Genomic DNA, 25,378 nt, shown 5'->3' on the forward strand with positions numbered 1-25,378 from the left:
GTGACTGGAGTCTCTGACAATTTTATGGGCTTTCCTCTGACATAGCCTATTATATAGGTCCTGGATGGCAGGAAGCTTGGCCACAGTGATGTACTGGGCCGTATGCACTGCCCTCTGTAGCGCCTTACGGTCAGATGCCGAGCAGTTGCCATACCAGGCCGTGATGCAACCGGTCAGGATGTTCTGATGGTGCAGCTGTAGAACTTTATGAGGGTCTGGGAACCCATGCCAAATCTTTTTAGTGTCCTGAGGGGGAAAAGGTTTTGTCGTGCCCTCTTCATGACTGTCTTGGTGTGTTTGGACCATGATAGATCGTTGGTGATGTGGGCACCATGGGACTTGAAACTCTCAACCCGCTCCACTACAGCCCCGTCGATGTTAATGGGGGCCTGTTCAGCCCGCCTTTTCCTGTAGTCCACAATCAGATCCTTTGTCTTGCTCACATTGAGGGAGAGGTTGTTGTCCTGACACCACACTGCCAGTTCTCTGACCTCCTCCCTATGGCTGTCTCATTGTTGTCGGTGATCAGGCCTACCACTGTTGTGTCGTCAGCAAACTTAATGATGGTGTTGGAGTCATGTTTGGCCACCCAGTCGTGGGTGAACAGGAGGGGACTAAGTACACACATGTACTCCATGTTCACTCACAATCGAGTGCCCAAACACAACTCCAACACCACCATTAAGTTTGCTGACAACAAGGTGTCAAAAGCATTCCACAGGGATGCTGGCCCATGTTGACCCCAATGCTTCCCACAGTTGTGTCAAGTTTGCTGTATGTCCTTTAGGTGGTGGACCATTCTTGATACACACGAGAAACTCTTGACAGTGAAAAACCGGCACTCATATGGCACACATACACAATCCATGTCTCAATTGTCTCAAGGCTGACATCAATAAGGGATCATAACTTTCACCTGGATTCACCTGGTCAGAATATGTTATGGAAAGAGCAGGTGTTCTTAATGTATTGTATACTCAGTGTATATTTCTCCTTAACAGCATGGGAGTTTACATCGCTGAACTAAAACAGGGTCAAGGCGTGGTTGACTGTAAGTGCATGTAAACTCAAAGGCAGGCAGAGGTCATTAAGATGTGTTTTAATAATATACTGCAGGTCAGACATCAAGTATTACAGGAGGAAGGAGTAGGGCCATAAGAGGCAAGCAGGAGGCAGGGTCTGTTACAGAAAAACATGGGCCTGTGGTCTCAAGGTCAACCTTATCCTTTCACACAGCCAAGGAAAACAATTCACTTCTACATGTCAAATATCTTGTATGCAGGCTTATGGGTAGTGCGTGGCTGCATTGCTGCTGGCCCAGTGTGTGTCCTCAAGTGGTGGGCCACCGGCCATGGCTCTAGTTTCAGCAAGCTGCTCAGTGGAGACATGGAGCCAACCCAGAGCCTTCAGTAGACCAGGCTTTCCCTCAGACCAGGCCTCCAATCCCCATAGGATCCCTACATCAATCCGACCCATGTCCAAGAGTCACTCATCAAGGTTGGGTGCAAGAAGTGAGCTTAATGGTGTTGTTCACTGGGATCCTCCCCAGAGAGTCCACAGCTCCCCAGGAGATCTCAACACATAGTCCTGTTTCATTAGGCCTCATGTCAACAGGGCCCGCTGTGTGGCTTAGAACACACACACATGGTGTCTGCAAATGTCGATTCTATATAAAATTCTAATGCATGTGCGCATGTACGCACACAAGCACAATCACACACACACACAGGCTGTTTACACATAAGGCCATACTGTGGGCCTGTAAACTCACTGATTTCGTGGGCTGATGCAGTGTAGCATACATGAATTACAAAGCCATGAGAATAAGAAATTGCTTTACTAGCACAAGGTCAACTTCCACTTTATCCCAATGCCTCCAAAAGACACTTATACAGGTTGGAGAGTTCGGAGCAAGGACATCTGCACTGTGGTGCTGTTTTGGGGGTTAAGTGCCTTGCTCAAGGGGACAACGGCAGGAGATGGTATCTAGGATTTTGATACCAGCAACCCTCCAGTTGGTCAGCTCACTTCCCCCTCGATTTTTTCCTGTCAGACCCTGGATTTGAACTGGCAACCTTCCGGTTGCTGGCTCGCCTATCTAAGTTCCCTCTAACCCCACCCCTTTTCAGCTCTTAACTAGGAACGTATGATTCCACCCTGTTTGCCCTGACATCCTCTGAGTAGAGAGAAAGTGCCTAGCCAAGAGCTGAAAAATCTCCAAATCAAACACGGCAATGGCACATTCATCACACTTAAAGAGACTAAGCACTCAGCCATAACACACTAACGGAAGGTTTACTGAAACTCAGTAGAAATACAAGCAGCGTGAGTCCAACTAACCATGTCAGCCAATACCATACTCACATAGATCCAGCATGCAGTGCACATACAGAGAATCAAATCAAATTTATTTATATAGCCCTTCGTACATCAGCTGATATCTCAAAGTGCTGTACAGAAACCCAGCCTAAAACCCCAAACAGCAAGCAATGCAGGTGTTGATGCACGTTGGCTAGGAAAAACTCCCTAGAAAGGCCAAAACCTAGGAAGAAACCTAGAGAGGAACCAGGCTATGAGGGGTGGCCAGTCCTCTTCTGGCTGTGCCGGGTGGAGATTATAACAGAACATGGCCAAGATGTTCAAATGTTCATAAATGACCAGCATGATCAAATAATAGGTCTGGGACAGGTAGCAGGATTTCATAGCCGCAGGCAGAAGAGTTGAAACTGGAGCAGCAGCACAGCCAGGTGGACTGGGGACAGCAAGGAGTCATCATGCCAGGGAGTCCTGAGGCATGGTCCTACGGCTTAGGTCCTCCGAGAGAGAAAGAGAAAGAGAATTAGAGAGAGCATACTTAAATTCACACCGAATAGGACAGGAGAAGTACTCCAGATATAATAAACTGACCCTAGCCCCCCGACACAAAATACTGCAGCATAAATACTGTAGGCTGAGACAGGAGGGGTAAGGAGACACTGTGGCCCCATCCGATGATACCCCCGGACAGGGCCAAACAGGAAGGATATAACCCCACCCACTTTGCCAAAGCACAGCCCCCACACCACTAGAGCGATATCTTCAACCACCAACTTACCATCCTGAGACAAGGCCGAGTACAGCCCACAAAGATCTCCACCACGGCACAACCCAAGGGGGGGCGCCAACCCAGACAGGAAGATCACATCAGTGACTCAACCCACTCAAGTGACGCACCCCTCCTAGGGACGGCATGAAAGTGCACCAGTAAGCCAGTGACTCAGCCCCTGTAATAGGGTTAGAGGCAGAGAATCCCAGTGGAAAGAGGGGAACCGGCCAGGCAGAGACAGCAAGGGCGGTTCACTGCTCCAGAGCCTTTCCGTTCACCTTCACACTCCTGGGCCAGACTACACTCAATCATATGACCCAGATGAGTCTTCAGTAAAGACTTAAAGGTTGAGACCGAGTTTGCGTCTCTCACATGGGTAGGCAGACCATTCCATAAAAATGGAGCTCTATAGGAGAAAGCCCTGCCTCCAGCTGTATTCTTAGAAATTCTGGGGACAATTAGGAGGCCTGCGTCTTGTGACCGTAGCGTACGTGTAGGTATGTACAGCAGGACCTAATCAGAGAGATAGGTAGGAGCAAGTCCATGTAATGCTTTGTAGGTTAGCAGTAAAACCTTGAAATCAGCCCTTGCCTTGACAGGAAGCCAGTGTGGGGAGGCTAGAACTGGAGTAATATGATCCATTTTTTGGGGTTCTAGTCAGGATTCTAGCAGCCGTATTTAGCACTAACTGAAGTTTATTTGGTGCTTTATCAGGGTAGCCGGAAAGTAGAGCATTCTAGTACGTAGAAGTAACAAAAGCATGGATACATTTTTCTGCATCATTTTTGGACAGAAAGTTTCTGATTTTTGCAATGTTACGTAGATGGAAAAAAGCTGTCCTTGAAACAGTCTTGATATGTTCGTCAAAAGAGAGATCAGGGTCCAGAGTAACGCCGAGGTCCTTCACAGTTTTATTTGAGACGACTGTACAACCATTAAGATTAATTGTCAGATTCAACAGAAGATCTCTTTGTTTCTTGGGACCTAGATTACAGTATTAGTATTACAGTGAACTTTGGGGTAACATAATTATATTTTAACACAGTAAAAATGAACAGTAAACATTTTGTCACGTGTGACACTAGTAGATGAATAATACAGTGATTAACATGGCACACCATTGCTTCCTTATGATCTTGGGGGAGAAGAAAACTCCAGGACTTCTTATTGAGTCCAATCCTACTGTCAAACTCCTATCCATTTCACATCATTCCTTTGTACACCACACCAATGTAAGCCAAGTCACCATCCCGCACCACCTCCCAGTAATAACGACATCCAGATAAGCCTTCACTGCAGAGAACAACACTGTACACAAGTGAATAAACTATGGAAAACCTCAACGAACAACATGAAAATAATCCTGCACGAGTGGAAATAGGGGTAAATATACACACAGAAATGAAAGCAAATGAAAACCAGGTGTGAATGAACCAAAGACAAAACAAACGGAAAAAGAAAAATAGATCGGTGATGGCTAGTAGGCCGGCGACGCCGACCGCCGAGCACCGCCCGAACAAGGAGAGGAACCACCTTCGGTGGAAGTCATGACAGTAGGTGTGCTGTAAGTGGGTCCAGGATGAGTTGACATGCATCTGTGGACAAAAGGGGAGTTGAATCAAACCACGTCCTCATATAAAATGTTGTTTTGTAGGTACAGTACAAGTATTGATTAGTTACTATTCCACTATAGTTCTGAATATACAGTTAATTAGGATTAAAGAGACTTACATTTCCTCAGCCCTGATTTCAGCCTGTACTTTCCACCATGATCCACACTGTAGGAGAAACAGGTTATTGACTGACAAAGATCTAAAAGCAGCAAACATTTAAACCCATATTGTTGTGTTCTGGTGCAATATCCAAGTTCATTACTCGATATATACAGGTATTCTCTCCTACCTATTGCATACAGAACGGGAGTACAATTCCAAAAAGGTTATCAGAGATGCAGAAGAAGAGTAGTCCTGTGTTGGGGTGCTAAGTATGCTGACTAAACTTCCCCTTAATTCTACCGATCATGTCCTCATGTTACTGAGCCTACTACACCACATATGACACAACCGCTGCTCACACTATTAGGTAATCTATTCTTATGACTTACTTCAGCTTCATATGTAGGATGCACCAGAGTAGCTGGAAGCAGTCCCCCCTGCAGAGTCTCCCGGGTGATTGTAGCTCAGGTCCAGCTCTTTCAGGTGGGAGGGTTTTAACCTCAGAGCTGAAGACAGAGCAGCACAGCTCTCCTCTGTGACTATACAGCCTACAGAAAGACACAACTAGCTGCAGCAAACTGAAATGACGAGTGACCCAGGAATGTGTGTGCTTTGGGGACCTTTAACAGAATGTGACTGGCAGAATGGGCGTTGTATGTGGAGGATGAGGGCTGCAGTCGATATCTCAGATAGGGGGGATGCAGGCAGTGATGCAAATGGGCAGGAGGTCCTGTAACAGTCCTGTAGTGTAGCATCCGTGTCATCTGACCACTTCTGTACTGAGCGAGTCACTGGTATTTCCTGCTTTAGTTTTTGCTAATAAGCAGGAATCAGAAGGATAGAATTATGGTCAGATTTGCCAAATGGAGGGCGAGGGAGAGCTTTGTATGTGTCTCTGTGTATTTCAATTGAAATGCAATGTAATATATTGCATTATCATTTCCATGAGTGAGTATGCAAAATGCCTGCCAAGTTGAAAAATAAATAGAAAAGTGTGTTTAATATTTAATTTCTATGGTAGTATCCAGTACAACACAGACACCTTTAAAAATGTAATGTACATTTTATTCTATTTCTTTTTTTATTTCACCTTTATTTAACCAGGTAGGCAAGTTGAGAACAAGTTCTCATTTACAATTGCGACCTGGCCAAGATAAAGCAAAGCAGTTCGACACATACAACAACACAGTTACACATGGAGTAAAACAAACATACAGTCAATAATACAGTAGAAACAAGTCTATATACAATGTGAGCAAATGAGGTGAGATAAGGGAGGTAAAGGCAAAAAAAGGCCATGTTGGCGAAGTAAATACAATATAGCAAGTAAAACACTGGAATGGTAGATTTGCAGTAGAATAATGTACAAAGTAGAGATAGAAATAATGGGGTGCAAAGGAGCAAAATAAATAAATACAGTAGGGGAGAGGTAGTTGTTTGGGCTAAATTATACAGGTGCAGTAATATGTGAGCTGCTCTGACAGCTGGTGCTTAAAGCTAGTGAGGGAGATAAGTGTTTCCAGTTTCAGAGATTTTTGTAGTTCGTTCCAGTCATTGGCAGCAGAGAACTGGAAGGGGAGGCGGCCAAAGGAAAAATTGGTTTTGGGCGTGACCAGAGAGATATACCTGCTGGATCGCGTGCTACAGGTGGGTGCTGCAATGGTGACCAGAGAGTTGAGATAAGGGGGTACTTTACCTAGCAGGGTCTTGTAGATGACCTGGAGCCAGTGGGTTTGACAACGAGAATGAGGCGAGGGCCAGCCAACGAGAGCGTACAGGTTGCAGTGTACGCTCTCGGATACCCCGGCCAGGTCGATTAGAAAGGCCTGCTCGCTGAAGTGTTTCAGGGAGCGTTTGACAGTGATGAGTGGAGGTCGTTTGACCGCTGACCCATTACGAATGCAGGCAATGAGGCAGTGATCGCTGAGATCTTGGTTGAAAACAGCAGAGGTGTATTTAGAGGGCAATTTGGTTAGGATGATATCTATGAGGGTGCCCGTGTTTACGACTTTGGGGTGGTACCTGGTAGGTTCATTGATAATTTGTGTGAGATTGAGGGCATCAACCTTAGATTGTAGGATGGCTGGGGTGTTAAGAATGTTCCAGTTTAGGTCACCTAGCAGCACGAGCTCTGAAGATAGATGGGGGGCAATCAATTCACATATGGTGTCCAGAGCACAGCTGGGGGCAGAGGGTGGTCTATAGCAGGCGGCAACGATGAGAGACTTGTTTTTAGAGAGGTGGATTTTTAAAAGTAGAAGTTCAAATTGTTTGTGTACAGACCTGCATAGTTGGACAGAACTCGGCAGGCTCTCTCTGGAGTAGATTGCAACACCGCCCCCTTTGGCCGTTTTATCTTGTCTGAAAATGTTGTAGTTAGGGATGAAGATTTCAGAATTTTTGGTAGTCTTCCTAAACCAGGATTCAGACACGGCTAGAACTTCCGGGTTGGCAGAGTGTGCTAAAGCAGTGAATAAAACAAACTTAGGGAGGAGGCTTCTAATGTTAACATGCATGAAACCAAGGCTATTACGGTTACAGAAGTCATCAAAAGAGAGCGCCTGAGGAATAGGAGTGGAGCTAGGCACTGCAGGGCCTGGATTCACCTCTACATCACCAGAGGAACAGAGGAGGAGTAGGATAAGGGTACGGCTAAAAGCTATGAGAATTGGTCGTCTAGAACGTCCGGAACAGAGAGTAAAAGGAGGTTTCTGGGGGCGATAAAATAGCTTCAAGGTATAATGTAAAGACAAAGGTATGGTAGGATGTGAATACAGTGGAGGTAAACCTAGGTATTGAGTGATAATGAGAGAGATATTGTCTCTAGAAACATCATTGAAACCATGTGATGTCATAGCATGTGTGGGTGGTGGAACTGAAAGGTTGGATAAGGTATAATGAGCAGGGCTAGAGGCTCTACAGTGAAATAAGCCAATAAACACTAACTAGAACAGCAATGGACAAGGCATATTTACATTAAGGAGAGGCATGCTTAGTCGAGTGATCATAAGGGTCCAGTTAGTAGTGAGGTTGGTTGGGGTAACGGCGATTCAGACAGCTAGCCGGGCCATCGGTAGCAAGCTAGCATAGTCTTTAGCCACCTCGTGCGTTTCCGTCAGTAGATTAGTGGGGTTCCATGTGGTAGAGGGGATCAATCCAATTGGCAAAATAGATATAGTTATAGTGACACAAGAAAAATTATCCGAATAGACCTATGCTCAAATGCTTAAATGACAAATAATTTATCATGTTTGCCATTTAATTTCCTTGTTGTCATAGCATGAATTGTGACAAAAAGAAAAATTATTCTCAACTGTCAATTCACAATGCTTTTCCATACTCTGTGTGGTTTAAGATTGTCAAAATTCAATGATCAATCAAATTCGATTACATTGCTTCATTTTGACATTTCCTTTCCTCGTTTCACCTTTTTTATGTGTTAGACCCAGAGGCGGGACCAAGTCATTGTTTTTCAAGTCACAAGTAAGTCTCAAGTCTTAGCACTCAAGTCTCAAGTCCTAAACTTTGAGTTGAGTCCTAAACAAGTCATAAGAGCAATCAATTGGAGGCCACGGAAGGAGAGATGTATGGCATTGAAGCTTGCCTGGAGGGTTGTTAACACAGTGTCCAAAGAAGGGCCAGAAGTATACAGAATGGTGACGTCTGCGTAAAGGTGGATCAGAGACTCACCAAATACATGGGTAGCCTTGAGAAAGACCCCCCCCCCCAATAGTGATCGACTATCGAGGATCGCTATGGGGCACAATCGGGCGATGTAGGCTTGTACACAATCGCCCAACCTTAACACACACACACTCTCTGTGTGGTTACAGTAGGCGAACGTATGTCAATGGTTTTAGGAACAGCAGTAACATCAGGCAGGATTTAGGCTATCAACTGCCTAGCCAGTTGTAGCTCAATCTTGGGTGCAATGATCACGTTCCCACACTGACTGACTGTGTGGAGGATCATTGACTTAAAGTTAAGTTAGCCTACAATTCACCGGCGCTTGCATTCAAAGGAAAGGTGTGCCAGTAACGATTGAACCCGTAGGTAACAATGCGCACCGGTGCGCCTGCCAAGTTATATGGAGCAGTGAGCAAAACAGACCACCGCCTTTCTGATCTGTGTCACCAGAAAGCTTTTTCAACTTAAACTTTGATTTAGCCCTACATCTAAATAGTTTAGTCACTTTTACTTGATGAGACAGACTAGTTTCTTTAGTGAAAGGTTTAAAGAGCGCAACGTTTTCACCGTCTTGGGGATAATGTGGATAATAACCACTATAATGTGCTGTAAATCGAAATATAACAAGAATCCCCTACCACATAGCCCTGTAGCCAGTGGTGTACCTGTGCCTGGAGGAGTATGCTAAAATTTTGCCAAGAATTTTCCAAACTGCGATGTATAGGAAAAATTATATGAGAAACAGTGACATACACTCTGAATGACCTAAACTGATAAATCCATATTGGTCTTTCACAGTCAGGCCAACGCAAGCTGTACTGTGCAGTAGGCTAATAGTAGGTCTACTATTGATACAGATAAACTGAGTCAGAAATTCACAGAATTCAGATGTTCCAAAAAAATAACAGAATTGTATGTTCTAAGTCCATAACAATGCTTAAACCACACTAGGAGACCAATTTTGAGGTCTGGGAAGAATATATGAAATATATATTTTTGAGAGTAGTTACCCTTAATTTAAGTGTGCAGGCACCTAGCACTATTGTTTAATTAGCAGTGTTTCTGGAGGACGTGAGATGGATTTTGCAAAAGAAATGCCCACTGGATTGATGCAAATAATCCTGATATCATTCTGACACATAGGCATAGACTACTTTGTAGCTAGTTAACATTTAATAGAGAATGTTTTTGGGCGAGCCTTTCCATCTACCAGAAGACAATTTTCCATATTTTTTATTGATTTAACCTTTGTTTAACTAGGCAAGTCTGTTAAAAACAAATTATTATTTACAATGACAGCCTAGGAAAAGTGGTTTAACTGCCTTGTTCAGGGGCAGAACAACAGATGTTTACCTTGTCAGCTCTGGGATTCGATCTAGTAACCTTTCAGTTACTAGTCCAACGCTCTAACCACTCCTGACTGTTAAGCCTATAGCATCGCTATATTTCCTGTTAATTGTTTGAAACCTGGACATTTTTACTTCATATTACAGGCATGTCTTGCCCTGCTTCCAAGAAGTGTAGTAGCGTAGATCCACCATAGAAATGTGGAGGCAATTATTTTTATAAAGACTTCCTCATTATGCATTCTCCTGTTCTATTGGTTTTCTTTCAACTTTATTTAATTCTCTAGCAGCCAAATGCATTATCATAATGATATTAGCAACCCATGATAGTTGTTGCACTTGAAATTCCCCTTCTTCCTAATGGATATTTATATCTCTGCCCATGAAACCGCTTGCATGTGCAGCAGTAACGTTAGCGGTGCGTGGGTAAAATCACTGACGAAGCCAAGCCAATAAAAAAGCCATATTACAAACCAATGTTGGAATAAATGCGTTGTTTGCTCTAAAACCCATTCGTTCATATTCCACCGTGATATTCAATAAGGCAGTGACAACAAGACAGCAGTCACACATGTTACCTTTCTTGCCTCGCCTCCAGACCGTAGTCAGGACGGCTCAGGGGAGCCTTCACTTGATAGCTCCAGGGCCAGAGAAATTTACGGATGCTCTGGGGTAATTCCCACTTTTGGGGATCTTATTCGCTGCTAATGACGAGTTAGTCTGGAATTCCACTGAAGTAGTTAGCTTTATTAAAACGTGTACATTATTTGAGGTAGTCTGAATGACGAAATAAAATAGTGGGCTAACGGAGCAAAAAGAGCGTGGCTCACAGTACGGCCACATCCCTGTCACACACAATTGCGTTCCAAACCAAAAGTTAACTTACTACGTTACCCATAATGCACGTCAGTGTTTTAAAGCTATACCCCTACTTTACCAACAACACACAGTAGCGGAATAAATTCAACTACACATACGTTCATTTCATCACAAAACCGGAGAGCAACAGCTGTCTGGTGAAGTCCACAAAGAATATTGCATGCAAACAGCATGGTCAAGCAAGTTAATGTTTTCGACAGATTACTAAACAACTACTGATTTAGAACCACAGTGTTACCGCAAGTCAGCACAAAGACAACAGGAGCACAGCTATTCCAGCACCATTTCAACTTAAACATTTAAACATCATCAAATCAGTTTAATACACTGAAAACAAACTTAAAGATATCAAACACATTTTAGTCCAATCAATTTAGCTAAATATCATGTGGCTGTCCATGGGACTGATTTCTCTGTATGTGTGTACTCGCAAGTACATTTTGTTTTTTACTTGTAGACTAGTTGAACGCCAGTGCCATCCTCCTCTCTTTCATGTTGGCAAAATGGTCTATGGCTCTGTCATACAGTATACTTTTAGTTGTCATAGGCTACTTATGTAAAATGCTTGCTAGCCTGACTTCCTCGCATGGGCAACAACGAACCAGCTAAGTTAGGCCAGACAAAATTGATTCACTGTTTAACGAATTCCCTGCCCCCCCCACCCAGAAAAGTGAGGCGAGCGAGCGGAGAAAAAAAATGAATAATTAGGTGGATAAGGAATAACAGTACTTGTATCACATTGTCCTATGCTATATGGACATGAACAATAGGATAAATATTCAATTTCAGACTGATTTTCAGATTATTATTAGTAGTACACAAATTAACATGAATGTACATTATTCACATAGGATGTATAATAGAATACAATACTGTATCATATTAAAACAAGGAAAAGTAATGTATTATCAGTTCATTAATCTACTTAACTGTATAGCCTAGCAAATTCAAGAAAGATTGACAATAAATAATTGTAATCAAATTAAAATGTTGATGCATAATAATGAGTTAATTACCTGAATGCATCTCTATAGCCTAGGCGTTAACAAAATATTCATACAAATATGATTAGGCCTCTCATAGACTAGTAGGCCTTAGAGTATAACCTATCATCATCAATATAACAAATGTTGTTTATAACATGCACAATTAAAGGAAAAATGTATATAGATCAAGCGTGACTAAATTCGAGCCCAGTAAATGCCCCGATCTCTGGCCAGTCAATTGGTTAAGTTACATTGTTGTTTCGTCTATCGCTTCTAATAGAACTGAAAAGGATGCAATAACCATGAATTTAACCGACTGTTTGTTTATAATGAGGGACGTCCCACATTTAACCTGGACACATAAATAGAAGGAATTTGCGCTGGCTTCAGCCAGAAATGAAACATCTGCACGTCGCCTGCAGGTGCCAGCGTGTGTGTTTCACTGTACATAGTGATGGGCATTCCGGCTCTTTTCAGTGATCCGGCTCGTTCGGCTCAGCTCACCAAAAAGATCCGGCTCTTTTGGCTCCCAAACGGATCTTTAAAAAATACATGTTTTGTATTTTTGTGATAGTTTGACTATGATTGGTGTGAAAACAATTGAAATTAAATTATTAAATGAAATCATACTCTACCTTAACCACAATGTATTTAAAAATGTATTGGTTTGTTATGAAAAAGAATGCTATTAAACAATTGCATTTAAAGTACAACTTTGTTAATGTGCAGTAGATAAACAAAGTGCATGCAAATGTAACAATTCAAAACTAATACATTCGGAACAACATAATAATAGAATATTGCACCATATCAAAGAAAAATAAATAACAATGTGCAAAACTGCAGTATCCCACTTAAAACATTAAACTGGTCCCTCTTTTCTCTCTCTTCTTTATTGCCATGTTATAACCAGCAGCACACAGCAATGCTGACCATACTTTGCTTTTATGAGAGATTTGCATTCAGAAATGCAAGCTGCCTCACTTTCCAGGGGCTCATGCGGTTTCTTCTCTCAGTAACTATTTCTCCCGTTTTTGAGAAGACCCTCTCAGAGGGGACAGATGTAGCCACTATGCAGAGTCTCCCTGTCATGACTTTAGTAATCCGTGGGTAGACAGAAGCCTTGTTCTTCCCCCAGCTCAGAGGATCACCAGATCTTTGGAGGAGGGGCTCCTCCAAATAGGATCGGACCTCTATTATGACATCTGCTGAGGGATTCCTTTGTGCTGTATCCTCAGTTGCTCTCTCGTCAAACAGCATCCAAACAGCAGACATTTGTGGCACTACTGCTGGTGCTTCTGCTCCATCTGATCCCTCTTCTTTCTGTTGCCTGAGCCAGTTGACTGCTGGGGATGTCCCTCCCTGCTGCTGAGGTTATTATTTGAAAAGCATCATAAATTGCTCTGGCATCACTGAAGGCTAACTTCTTAAACCTGGGGTCAAGTGTAGAAGTTTCTGATAGCACAATATTATATTCAATTCTGTGGAACTTTCTGTCCATTGATGAACATAGGGTGTCCATCAACTCTGTCACATGTCCTGCGGTTACATTTGCTTCTCTCTGGAGGCTAGCTGTGATTCGCTGCAGACCCTTACACAGGAGTATCATTTTTGAGGCTGTCACATAGCTGAAAAGAGAGAACAGTAACTTATTAGTTCAGGTTCATGTTTTGTCTACAAATACTACATCCTCATCTACTGCTCATATACATATATAATACTAGATTAAATAATGATGTAGTAATAACTGCTTACTGTACCTCTCTCTACTGATCTCCACAGTGACCTGCTCAAATGGTTCCAGGACTCTGCACACCTCCTCCACCACGTCCCATTCCTCTTGGGTCAGAGCATTAACAGGTGCATTGACAATGGCCAGGGTAGAGATGACAGCATCCTTTGACTCAAGAAACCGCTTTAACATATAAAATGTTGAATTCCACCTTGTTGTGCAGTATTTTTTAGGCTTCAGCTCAGACATCCGCATCTGGCGATGTGTAGACTTTAGTTTTTCAGCACCTACTGTGCTCCTGTGGAAGTATTCCACAGCTGCTTTCACTTTGTCCACAGTGGCCTTCATCTCCTTCAGAACATCTCTTACAATCAGGCTGATTGTGTGGGCAAGACATGGATAATGGGTCCACTTTTCCCTGGCCACTCCCAACAGTTCCTCTTCCAAGTTCTCTGAGGTGTGTCTGTCGCTGAACTCAAAGCAGTCCAGAAGACAGCTAGACAGCGAACAATCTTCAATGAAGTGACATGTAACCGACATGTAAGAAGTGGTTACCCTTGATGTCCAGCAGTCAGTGGTAAGGCAAACTGCAGTAGCTTTTTGGACTCTTTCCCGCACTGAAGTCTGTGTGCTCTCGTACAGTTGTGGAATAAGTGATTTTGAAAGGTTTTTCCTGCTTGGAATTGTGTACATTGGATTTGGACTATTGCTATAATTTCTTAAACCTCTGTCCTCCACGATCGAAAATGGCTGGAAATGGGTGGCAATCATTTTAGCAAGTGCAATATCAATTTGGTCTTGTTTTGCTACAGACTTTGGCATAAACGGGTCCATAGAAGACTGCATTGCTGTGGGTCGCGGAGTAGACCTACTTGACTGAGTGGATACATCTCCACGCGTGGAAGTGCTGGCTCCACCACTATCACTAGCAGGCCCGCTAGTTTCTTGAAGCTCCGCTACAGCTAGCTTCACAGTTGGGTGCACAGTTCGCATATGCCGGTGTAGGTTGTGCGTAGAAACGGCTTTATTTGAGATTTGGTTTGGCAAATTCTACACTGTGCTCTAACAATGGCTACAATATTAAAATGCATCCAAATGCTACTGTGTTCCGACTCATTTTCTAGCTGTTGTAGTCACAGCTGTCCTTCCTCTCTCCCCTCGGCGGCTATGTGTGACTGTGCGTGAGTTGGCTCGGCCCTCCCTCACGCATCTTTGGTTCATTGGTTGATACTGCGTGTCTGATTGACAGGAACAACAGGTGAGGGAGGCTGTTAGTCTGAGCAGACAGTCAGAACGAATGTATGTGCGCTTGAGCATTTAGGCCTATATTGTTTATTTATTTTTTCGTTATTTTCATTAGTTAATTCTATTCACTTAAATCTTTTGATTATTCATATCTTAATTTAAAAATTAAAAATGTATTTTTAGAAATAGATTCGGCTCTTATATGCGAGCCGGCTCTCAACGTTCACCTACAAGAGCCAGCTACCAACGTTCACCTACAAGAGCCCCTTACTTATGGATTGTGGATCAATGACATGGGGTATCAGTCTACTCAGTGACACCCACAGAACGTAGTTCTTATTGCGCGACTCTGAAACCACTGTGAAATGAGACACATTTACTGTACCAGTCAACTTACTATGTGTACTGAACACTAATCCAGAGGAAAAACAATACAAACTTTGGGAAAAAAGCACTTGGGTACTGATTACACTGCCACCCCATTTCATTGAGCCCCAAACCTTAGGTAAGGCTGTACAGTCGTGGACAAAAGTTTTGAGAATAACACAAATATTACATTTCACAAAGTCACAAGTAAGTCTCAAGTCTTAGCACTCAAGTCCCAAGTCAAGTCCCAAGTCAAGACAGGCAAGTCCGAGTGAAGTCTCAATTCAAGACTAACAAGTCTAAAGTTTGAGTTGATTTTATTTTTACAGGGACAGTGCACATTTCACGTTCTGACCTTAGTTCTTTTGTTATGTCGTTGTTTTAGTATGGTCAGGGCGTGAGTTGGGTGGGTTGTCTATGTTCCTTTTTCTATGTGGTGTTTTTGTGTTTGGCCTGGTATGGTTCTCAATCAGAGGCAGATGTCGTTAGTTGTCTCTGATTGAGAATCATACTTAGGTAGGCTTTTCCCACCTGTGTGGGGTGGGTGATTGTTTTCTGTTTTGTGTATTCACCGTACAGGACTGTTTTGTTCGTTCGTTCTTGTTATTTTGTTTTTGTGTTCATGATAATAAATTATCAATATGGACACTTACCACGCTGCGCATTGGTCCTCCTCTTCTTCCATCACAGAAGAGCGTTACATCACATTAATCAATGTTTCAGTTAAAGTGCCAGTTTGAGCCAGCCGGCTAATTTTCAACCACAGTCGTTCTTAAAAACAATTACAATATAGACAATCATTGAGCAGTGAACACACACACAGAGCAACATAGGACAAGCAAGACGTAGCATAACGACAGAGCAACATAGAACAAAAAGCAGCAAGACAAAATTCATAAAAGCAACAAAGTGTTTCCACACCTCACAAGCTACAGACAACAGACAACATGGAAAGCGGCAATACACAGCTAGGGATTATGATCACAAATCTGACTGACCATGTATTCATACATTTTGTGAAAGTGTGATAGGTGGTGCAGTTATGTGTGTCGGATGGCAGTGTATTCCAGACATGGGAAGCTCTCACAGAGAAAGCGGATTTACTAAAGGTGCTTATCCTTAAGGGAACTATACAGTCACCTCTCATGGCAGACCTTGTGGATCTGCTGCCATATGTTTGGGTTTTCTGTTTAACAAAAATACTGAGTGGAGGGGGAGCCAGGATCTTGAATACAAGACATGCGTTGGTGTATTGCACAAGATTTTCCCAACTCAGGAGCTCATGCTTTCTGAGGATGTAACAGTGATGATGGCTATTGGGCTTCCTATCAAGCACTTTGAGAGCCTGTTTGTAGACAGACTGAATAGGTTTTAATGTTGTACAGCAAGCTTGGGCCCAACTAGTCAAGCAGTATGTTAAGTGTGGGAGTATCATAGATTTGAAGTACAGTTTTGCTACCTCTGCAGTCAAGCAATTTAGTATAAATTGGAAATTAGCTAGGTTGAATTTGGTTATCTAAATGACCTTTTTCACATGCTTTTTAAAAGAGAGGTTGGAATCAAGTATGATGCCAAGGTACTTAAAATCAGATATCACCTGGAGCTTCTCCCCTGACACATAGACATCTGGCTCAGTAGCATCTGTTGCCCTCTTTGTGAAGAACATGCAAACAGTTTTTTTTTCACATTGAGATGCAAACATGAGTCACTGAGCCACTTTGTATCCTGGACCATTACAGTAGTGAGTTCTTATGCAGCTTGTTGTTTGCTCTTTGCATGCACATACATCACTGTATCCTCTGCATACATTTGAACTTCAGACCCAGTACAGACAGAAGGCAGATCATTAATGTACAGGCTGAACAGGAGGGGCCCCAGTATTGACCCTTGGGGCACGCCCACATCATAGCTAAGAGTGGGAGACAGCTCATTGCTCACTCTGACACACTGAGTTCTGCCTTCAAGGTATGATTTCATCCATCTCAAGGCATCGGGGGAAAAGTTGAACTTGGACAATTTTGTGATGAGAATCTCATTGTTAACAGTATCAAAAGTCTTCTTCACCAAATGTAATACCATTTCATATTTTTGACAAGAGTAATAGTTAGTATATTACATTTACACAAATTATGAATGATTTAAAAAAAATACATATCTATTACTTTCCAAATAAACTTTATATTTCCATGGAAATACATGGGTAGCCATGAGAAAGACCCCCCCCCCCCCCCCCCATAGCGATCAACTATCGAGGATCGCTTTGGGGCGCAATCAGGTGATGTAGGCATGTACACAACACATACACACACACACACACCCTCTGTGTGTGTGGTTACAGTAGGCTAACGTGTGTCAATGGTTTTAGGAACAGCAGTAACAGGCAGGATTTAGGCTACCAACTGCCTAGTCAGTTGTAGCTCATTCTTGGGTGCAATGATCACGTTCCCACACTGACTGACTGTGTGGAGGCTCATTGATTTAAAGTTACGTTAGCCTACATGCTACACTAGCAAAGTTATAAATTATATAGCTGCCGGCTATATTATCCACGACTTGATTGATTGCTTGGAGATCATGCAGTGTGATTTTCTGGATTTTTGTTTTGGATTCCGTCTCGCAGTTGAGGTGTACCTATGGTGGAGGTTGACCTCTGCATGCTTTGTGGGTAGGAGGACCTGCGTCGTCGGCAGTGTGTCGAATACTTGTTCTCCCCACTGTATGTATCTGCTTTAAATGTGTGTTTCTTGTGCAACTTCAAATGTCAAACAAAGTTGGAGGTTGATGCGCCTCCGTCTGTCATTTTCTTCCCGCATGTTTTGCAAGTTGCAATCCGTTGATACAGCGTCTTTATATCTGAACATAATAATTTTGGGTATCATCTTTCCAAGGGCTCCATCTGAATTCACCCGCCGACGTTCCTATGCAATGCCACGCTCAACTTTTTCTCGGCTGGCACAATTTGACTGGCTGCTGTCAGATTCAAACTGTAATCCATTAAATGAAGAGTTGATGCGCTGCACACTGTTTTTAATAGCATCATTTCTAATATTTGGGCTTGGGGAGGGTATCAAGTCAGTTCGAGTCAAAGGCTCAAGTCCAAGTTAAGTCATGAGTCGTTGGTGTTAAAGTCTGACTCGAGTCCAAGTCATGTGACTCGAGTCCACATCTCTGGAAATTAGCATTGCAGTTGTTAGCGGAGCTGTTTTACAAGAAAATGGCTGAGATGACAATGTTATTGGAGTTAGTATGTTAGATTTGTCTTTTTAAATTTAAGCTAACTGTTAGTGAAGTTGGTGGTTACTATTGGTTTCAGATCTGAGGCAATAGAAAAACTATCCATCATGTTTTGTGTTTTGGCAAAGAGTCGGTGTGACGTCACGCATCCAAGAAGCCTCAACCAATAACCCAATCACCCAACAGATATAGCTGACTTTGCCTCTGGGTATCCACCGAAAGGATATTTTGCGAACAGATATGTGATAACCCAGCATCTCCCAAAAACATATGTTTTATGGTGTCTGACAGCATTGACATAAATCAAATGTATTGCATTTTATACAAAATAAATACATAAATTGGCATTTCTTTACATGGTGTGATAGCTGATACTTTTTCTCTAACAAAATATATACAGGTAACTGCCAAAATAAAGCAAACATTTGAGTAAATGAGGGATACAAAGTATATTGAAAGCAGGTGCTTCCACGCAAGTGTGGTTCCTGAGTTAATTAAGCAATTATCAGTCCATCATGCTTAGGGTCATGTATAAAAATGTTTAATTGACCATTATTTTGGCTCCCATGGCCGGAAGAAGAGATCTCACTTTGAAAGTGGGGTCTCAAAAAAGCATAGGGAGTTTAAAGGGTATGTGTGTGTGTGTGTGTCTCAGTCACCAGAGCTCAATCTAATTGAACACTTATGGAAGATTCTGGAACAGAACCTGAGACAGCTTTTTTCTATCAACCTTAGCAAAACACCAAATTATGGAATTTCTTGTGGAAGAATAGTGTCGCATCCCTCCAATAGAGTTCTAGACACTTGTAAAATCTATGCCAAGGCGCATTGAAGCTGTTCTGACGGCTCATGGTGGCCCACGCCCTTTATTTGGTCAGTTACCTATATTTCAAATGTTGTTAATATTTAGAAAAATATTTATTATTTGAGTCCCATCTTTCCAGAATCCCTGAAGGACATCCACTTCTCTTGCATGGGTACTGGATGATTGCATAAGACACTCAAAAGGCTGTTCCTTGACAACGTAGAACAACACACCACTGTCCAGAAGCACATAACGCCTGTATGGGCCCATACCAACATCCTCTAGTAATGTACAGTATGTGGATGCAGTGAAGTAGAGGGAGGTGGTGGTGGTGGTGTGGGAGGATTAAGAGGAGGAGAAGGAGTAATGTAGTTCATCTAACTCCAATAGGCCCATGTCAATTAACACTAAGTGAAACTCAGTATTCTTGCCTATGTCTCCAGTTTGGATGTCTCAGCCTCATGACCGACCAGCCTATATAGAAACACATCCATTAATGTATTCCCTGCCCTACCATACTGTAATGTGCTGTTGATTGCCCCATTAATGATGTCAGCAATGGAAAAGTCAGTGAATGCTGATCGTCCTGTATTTGTGTAAGGCATGATTGGATTGGTGTTTGAATACAGAGCTCTGTATTCCTTGGCACGGGCTGGCTCAATATTCACACCACTGGTCTGTTAATCTGGCTGCTCCAAATGCCTTTCTGAGAGCCCTCATCAGGCCATCTGCAGAGGAGGCACCATGAGGCAGCCATTTTGGATCTGTGTGGTCCAGTGACTGTGTTTGGTTTTCTTCACTCTAGTGCTGTAGACCGCCAAGCCATTAGCAAAGCAATGCACACACTGAAGTGAATAATGCAGTGTTCTCTTCATCCAGGCATTTCAATGGGCATTTTAATGGTGGGGTCCTCCTCCGCTCCAGTAACAGTCTGCTGAAATAATCCTTTAAAAGGGCCCATTTAGAGTGCTGGAATCACAGCCTGGCAGTTAGGGAGAGGTCAGCAGGAATTCCCGCTGGGATCAACTTTTCATGCCTCCCCACATCTACCACACAGGCTTTTACGGGTCAGACAAGCCTTGTTTCCTGACCGCGGTGGAAAGATGTTTTCAGCCTGCCGACAGGGCCCCTGCACTTATCTCTGCACACGCCCATCCTCTACCATGATTTATTTCCAAGTGAATCTGATTGATTGGTGGCAGGGGTCTGTGCCTACATACTGCAAAACTATGGAAAGGGTCCCGAGACAGGCCACAGATCTCCGGCGTACATTGTCTCTGATCATATCCATATTGGAATCAGGCTGAGGAATTGCCCACTTCCATCTCTCATTGTTTTTACCACAGCAATGCCTCCCCGTGCCAGACAGAAGAGAGTAGGGAGAGGGAGATGGAAAAAGGCAGTTGACATTAAAGGGGCTCGATTTCAATCTGCACGCTCAACGAGGCTGCGGTTCGGCCCCCCAACCACACTGTAGTAACCTGTCAGTGGTCCACAAACTAGCATACTCACTAATGACATGACTAAACCACTGCTTTGAGGAATTTAATATGCAAACAGTCATCTCAAATCACCCCCAGTCTCTGATGATCATTGCTGGGAGGGACTTTTTTTCCCCAAGCACAACAAAATAAGATAGAGGCATGCCCAGTTCTTTATATGCACCCCCACCTCTAATCAAGGGTTTTAAAGTGGGTGTATGATGGGTTGGGAGTGGTCAATCTCGCTTTAACCAACTTGTTGAACATCTTGGCCATGTTCTGTTATAATCTCCACCCGGCACAGCCAGAAGAGGGTTGGCCACCCCTCATAGCCTGGTTCCTCTCTAGGTTTCTTTCTAGGGAGTTTTTCCTAGCCACCGTGCTTCTACACCTGCATTTTTGTTGTTTGGGGTTTTAGGCTGGGTTTCTGTATATCACTTTGTGACATCAGCTGATGTAAGAAGGGCTTTATAAATACATTTGATTGATTGATTGTTAAGAATGCGGTATCGGAAAATGTCCATCACAACTTCTCCTGTGTCATTGTGTGTGGTGTAGCGGCTGTGACCTGTGAGTGTCAGCTGTGGAGGAAAGGAGGGGGAGACAGAACTTGATAAAGATGATCGCAAGGTAAACATTTACTGAAGATGTATGATGTATGCAGAGTTAACTGCCACTGGAGACAGCTCCAGGGTCATGTCTGTAGGCGGCAGATAGAGCTGTGGGCAAAGATAGGGACTTTAGGAGAGCTGCTTCACACCCTGCCACTGGGGGAGGATGACAAGGTCAAGTCTCCCAGTTTGGCCAGTGGGATGGATAGACCACAGAGAGGTACATTTATCTCAGCCTTTCGTCTAAAAGTCCTTTAGAAACAATGAAGGAAGCACAACAATGTGGGAAATCTTGTCCTGCAGCATCAAGAATAACGTCTGATTATCTGTTTGACAAAATGTGATCTACTTTTCCAGGACAGGTAACAGCACTTTTCTATTCTTAAAGAATGAAAAAAACCTAAACGATTCACTTTCAAGCAAGCTTTACCTATAGACAGTTACTTAATTATACCCGTGTGGCAGTAGGCAGGTGTAGAGGGTTGAGACTGGACGATATTTAGAGGAGGAAAGAGGCTGAGACTAGTCCTCCAGAGCAAGGCAGACAAGTGGACACACACTGAGGCACATTTCATTCTCCCCCAAAATCCTTAGCTACTCCTGCGCCCCAACCTCACCCCTAAACCCACCATCCACTCACTCCCATTCCCCTTGCCCCCCACTCAATAGCCAAGTGAAAACACATCTGTCATCTCCTTCTTAGGTTTCCAGCTCCACTCCCTCTGTCTGCCTCTCTCTATGTTTATTCAGACTATTCTGTCTGGGACAGTGAATGGAATAATAATCCTGCGGCCCCATTTACACTGTGACTTCTGCACTGTCTGTCACTTGCGGTGGCTGAGTCACCCACGATGTTACTTCTAACCCCTTGATGAGTGGAACTGCTGTATATATCACAAGACAGATGGCACATACAGTAAACCCTGTTTGTTATTTCCATGTTAAACTTAAGCTCTGCTTTGTTTGAGATTGGGTGGGATGAACATACACCGTTTTTTTGCATCCCACACACCCATTCTCTCTACTGAGAGCGATGGGGATTGATTTATAAAAGTGTATGGATAAACAAAGCGATGGGTTGTGTGTCTAAGGGGAGGCGTGGGATTCGCTGCATGGGCCCGATAAAAAGTACACATTACTGACTTGTAATTGGAACCAGGTACAAATGATGTTCCTCTGCTTGTCTATGGGCTGTTTTCATTTCCAATGTTGGATGCTTCCCTCTCTGAGGTTATCTGCGATGCTGTCTAATTACTCCAGTGATAAAAGTGTTGTTGGATATTGAGTAGGCCTAGGGCTGCAAAGCTACCGGTAATTTACCAAAGTCAGCAGAATCTTCAGTAATTTTGTTAATTAACAGGTCATCTATGGCGATATATGGTAACTTGTGTCATTTATACTTGAAGAACTTTTAAAGATGCACTTTGCATTAGAGGTCGACCGATTATGATTTTTCAACGTCGATACCTCAAATAAATAATGAAACATGTTCAATTTGGTGTAAATAATGCATTAACAAAGTGTTGAAGAAGAATGTAAAAATGCAATATGTAGGCCTCCCGGGTGGCGCAGTGGTTAAGGGCGCTGTACTGCAGCGCCAGCTGTGCCATCAGAGACTCTGGGTTCTGACGCACAATTGGTCTAGCGTCGTCCGGGTTAGGGAGGGCTTGGTTGGTAAGGATGTCCTTGTCTCATCGCGCACCAGCGACTCCTGTGACAGGCCGGGCGCAGTGCGCGCTAACCAAGGTTGCCAGGTGCACGGTGTTTCCTCCGGCACATTGGTGCGGCTGGCTTCCGGGTTGGATGCACGCTGTGTTGGGTTGTGTATCGGAGGACGCATGACTTTCAACCTTTGTCTCTCCCGAGCCCGTACGGGAGTTGTAGCGATGAGACAAGATAGTAGCTACTAACAATTGGACACCATGAAATTGGGGAGAAAAAGGGATTATTTTTTTATTTTTTTTTAAATAATGCAATATGTGCCATGTAAAAAAGCTAACGTTTAATTTCCTTGCTCAGAACATGAGAACATATGAAAGCTGGTGGTTCCTTTTAACATGAGTCTTCAATATTCCCAGGTAAGAAGTTTTAGGTTGTTATAGGAATTATAGGACTATTTCTCTCTATACCATTTGTATTTCATATACCTTTGACTATTGGATGTTCTTATAGGCACTTTAGTATTGCCAGTGTAACAGTATAGCTTCTGTCCCTCTCCTCGCCCCTACCTGGGCTCGAACCACGAACACATCGACGACAGCTACCAGCTATCGCTCCACAAAAGCCGAGCAACTACTTCAAGGTCTCAGAGGGAGTGACGTCACCGATTGAAACGCCATTAGCGCGCACCCCACTAACTAGCTCGGGAGTTGATATGCTTGAAGTCATAAACAGCTCAATGCTTGAAGCACAGAGAAGAGCTGCTGGCAAACGCACAAAATGCTGTTTGAATGAATGCTTATTAGTCTGCTGCTGCCTACCACCGCTCAGTCAGACTGCTTTATCAAATATAAAATCATATACTTAACTATAACATAATAACGCACATAAATACGAGCCTTAGGTCATTAATATGGTCAAATCCGGAAACTATCATTTCGAAAACAAAATGTTTATTCTTTCAGTGAAATACGGAACCGTTACGTATTTTATCTAACGGGTAGCATCCATAAGTCTAAATATTCCTGTTACATTGCACAACCTTCAATGTTATGTCATAATTAAGTACAATTCTGGTAAATTAGTTCGCAACGAGCCAGGCGGCCCAAACTGTTGCATATACCCTGACACTGCGTGCAATGAACGCAAGAGAAGTGGCACAATTTCCCCAGTTTAATATTGCCTGCTAACCTGGATTTCTTTTAACTAAATATGCAGGTTTAATAAAATATATTTCTGTGTATTGATTTTAAGAAAGGCATTGATGTTTATGGTTAGGTACATTCGTGTAACGATTGTGCTTTTTTCGCAAATGCGCTTTTGTTAAATCATCCCCTGTTTGGCGAAGTTGACTGTTTTTGTAAGGAATAAATAGTCTTCACACAGTTCGCAACGAGCCAGGCGGCCCAAACTGCTGCATATACCCTGACTCTGTTGCACAGAACGCAAGAGAAGTGACACAATGTCCCTAGTTCAAATAAATTCATGTTAGCAGGCAATATTAACTGAATATGCAGCTTTAAAAATATATACTTGTGTATTGATTTTAAATTAGGGCCGATTTCAAGTTTTCATAACAATCGGTAATTGGATTTTTGGATACCGATCATGGCCGATTACATTGCACTCCACGAGGAGACTGCGTGGCAGGCTGACTACCTGTTTTGCGAGTGCAGCAAGGAGCCACGGTAAGGTTCTACGGTGACGAGCTTCTTCTGTTGGCACTCCAATATGTCCCATAAACATCACAAATGGTCCTTTTGTTCGATTAATTCCGTCGATATATATCCAAAATGTCCATTTATTTGGTGTGTTTGATCCAGAAAAACACCGGTTCCAACTTGCGCAACGTGACTACAAAATATCTCAAAAGTTACCTGTAAACTTTGCCAAAACATTTCAAACTACTTTTGTAATACATCTTTAGGTATTTTTTAAAGTAAATAATCGATAAAATTGAAGACGGGGTGATCTGTGTTCAATACAGGAAGAAAACAAACTGAAGCATGCTTTCTGGTCATGTGCCTCTATCAAACAGTACACATGAAGTGACCCTCGTTCAAGATGGCCGTACTTCTTCATTACACAAAGGAATAACCTCAACCAATTTCTAAAGACTGGTGACATCCAGTGGAAGTGGTAGGAACTGCAAGCAAGTCCTTTAGAAATCTAGATTCCCAATGAAAGAGGGTGACCTCAAAAAAGAATGAGTAGCAAGCAGTTGAATTTGGGCATGCTTTTCATCCAAAATTCTAAATGCTGCCCCCTATCCTAGAGAAGTTTTAAATTGAAGAACCGAAACCACCCGGTACCATTCATAAGTCCTACCCAGTCATTAGTTCTACTCAGTCATCTTGGCTGAGTACAGGGGTGGAGGAGCAGAGCAGACCAGAGAAGAGGGTGGTAGATCAGGGAGTGATAGCCAGCCTAGGTGATATGATATAGGTGACCCAGGCAGTGGCGATTCTAGCTTGTATGGCTCCCTGGGCGAACCCCCACCCCCAACAAATAAAAAAATAACCACTCTGCACTAACTGTCATTTTTAT

At 43.0% G+C, this 25,378-nt stretch overlaps 2 long non-coding RNA genes and 1 other non-coding gene across 3 annotated transcripts in view; all 3 read right to left on the minus strand.

Annotated features, from left to right (window-relative positions):
• Positions 1–25,378, minus strand: part of LOC149985512 (uncharacterized) — a 114,365-nt gene that overhangs the window by 16,411 nt on the left and 72,576 nt on the right. The gene's annotated exons all lie outside the window — the stretch shown is intronic.
• On the minus strand, positions 1,091–10,687 carry LOC149985513 (uncharacterized). Its single transcript, XR_016482981.1, has 2 exons — positions 10,412–10,687; positions 1,091–2,814 (listed from the first exon to the last, which is right to left on the minus strand). It is a non-coding gene; the product is annotated as an uncharacterized LOC149985513 (long non-coding RNA).
• Positions 3,974–5,616, minus strand: LOC110512948 (uncharacterized). The gene is made up of 3 exons (XR_016482973.1): positions 5,190–5,616; positions 4,817–4,863; positions 3,974–4,680 (listed from the first exon to the last, which is right to left on the minus strand). It is a non-coding gene; the product is annotated as an uncharacterized LOC110512948 (transcript).

Source organism: Oncorhynchus mykiss, chromosome 1 (assembly GCF_057628025.1).
Source record: "Oncorhynchus mykiss isolate SJ-2025 chromosome 1, ASM5762802v1, whole genome shotgun sequence".
NCBI lineage: Eukaryota > Metazoa > Chordata > Actinopteri > Salmoniformes > Salmonidae > Oncorhynchus > Oncorhynchus mykiss.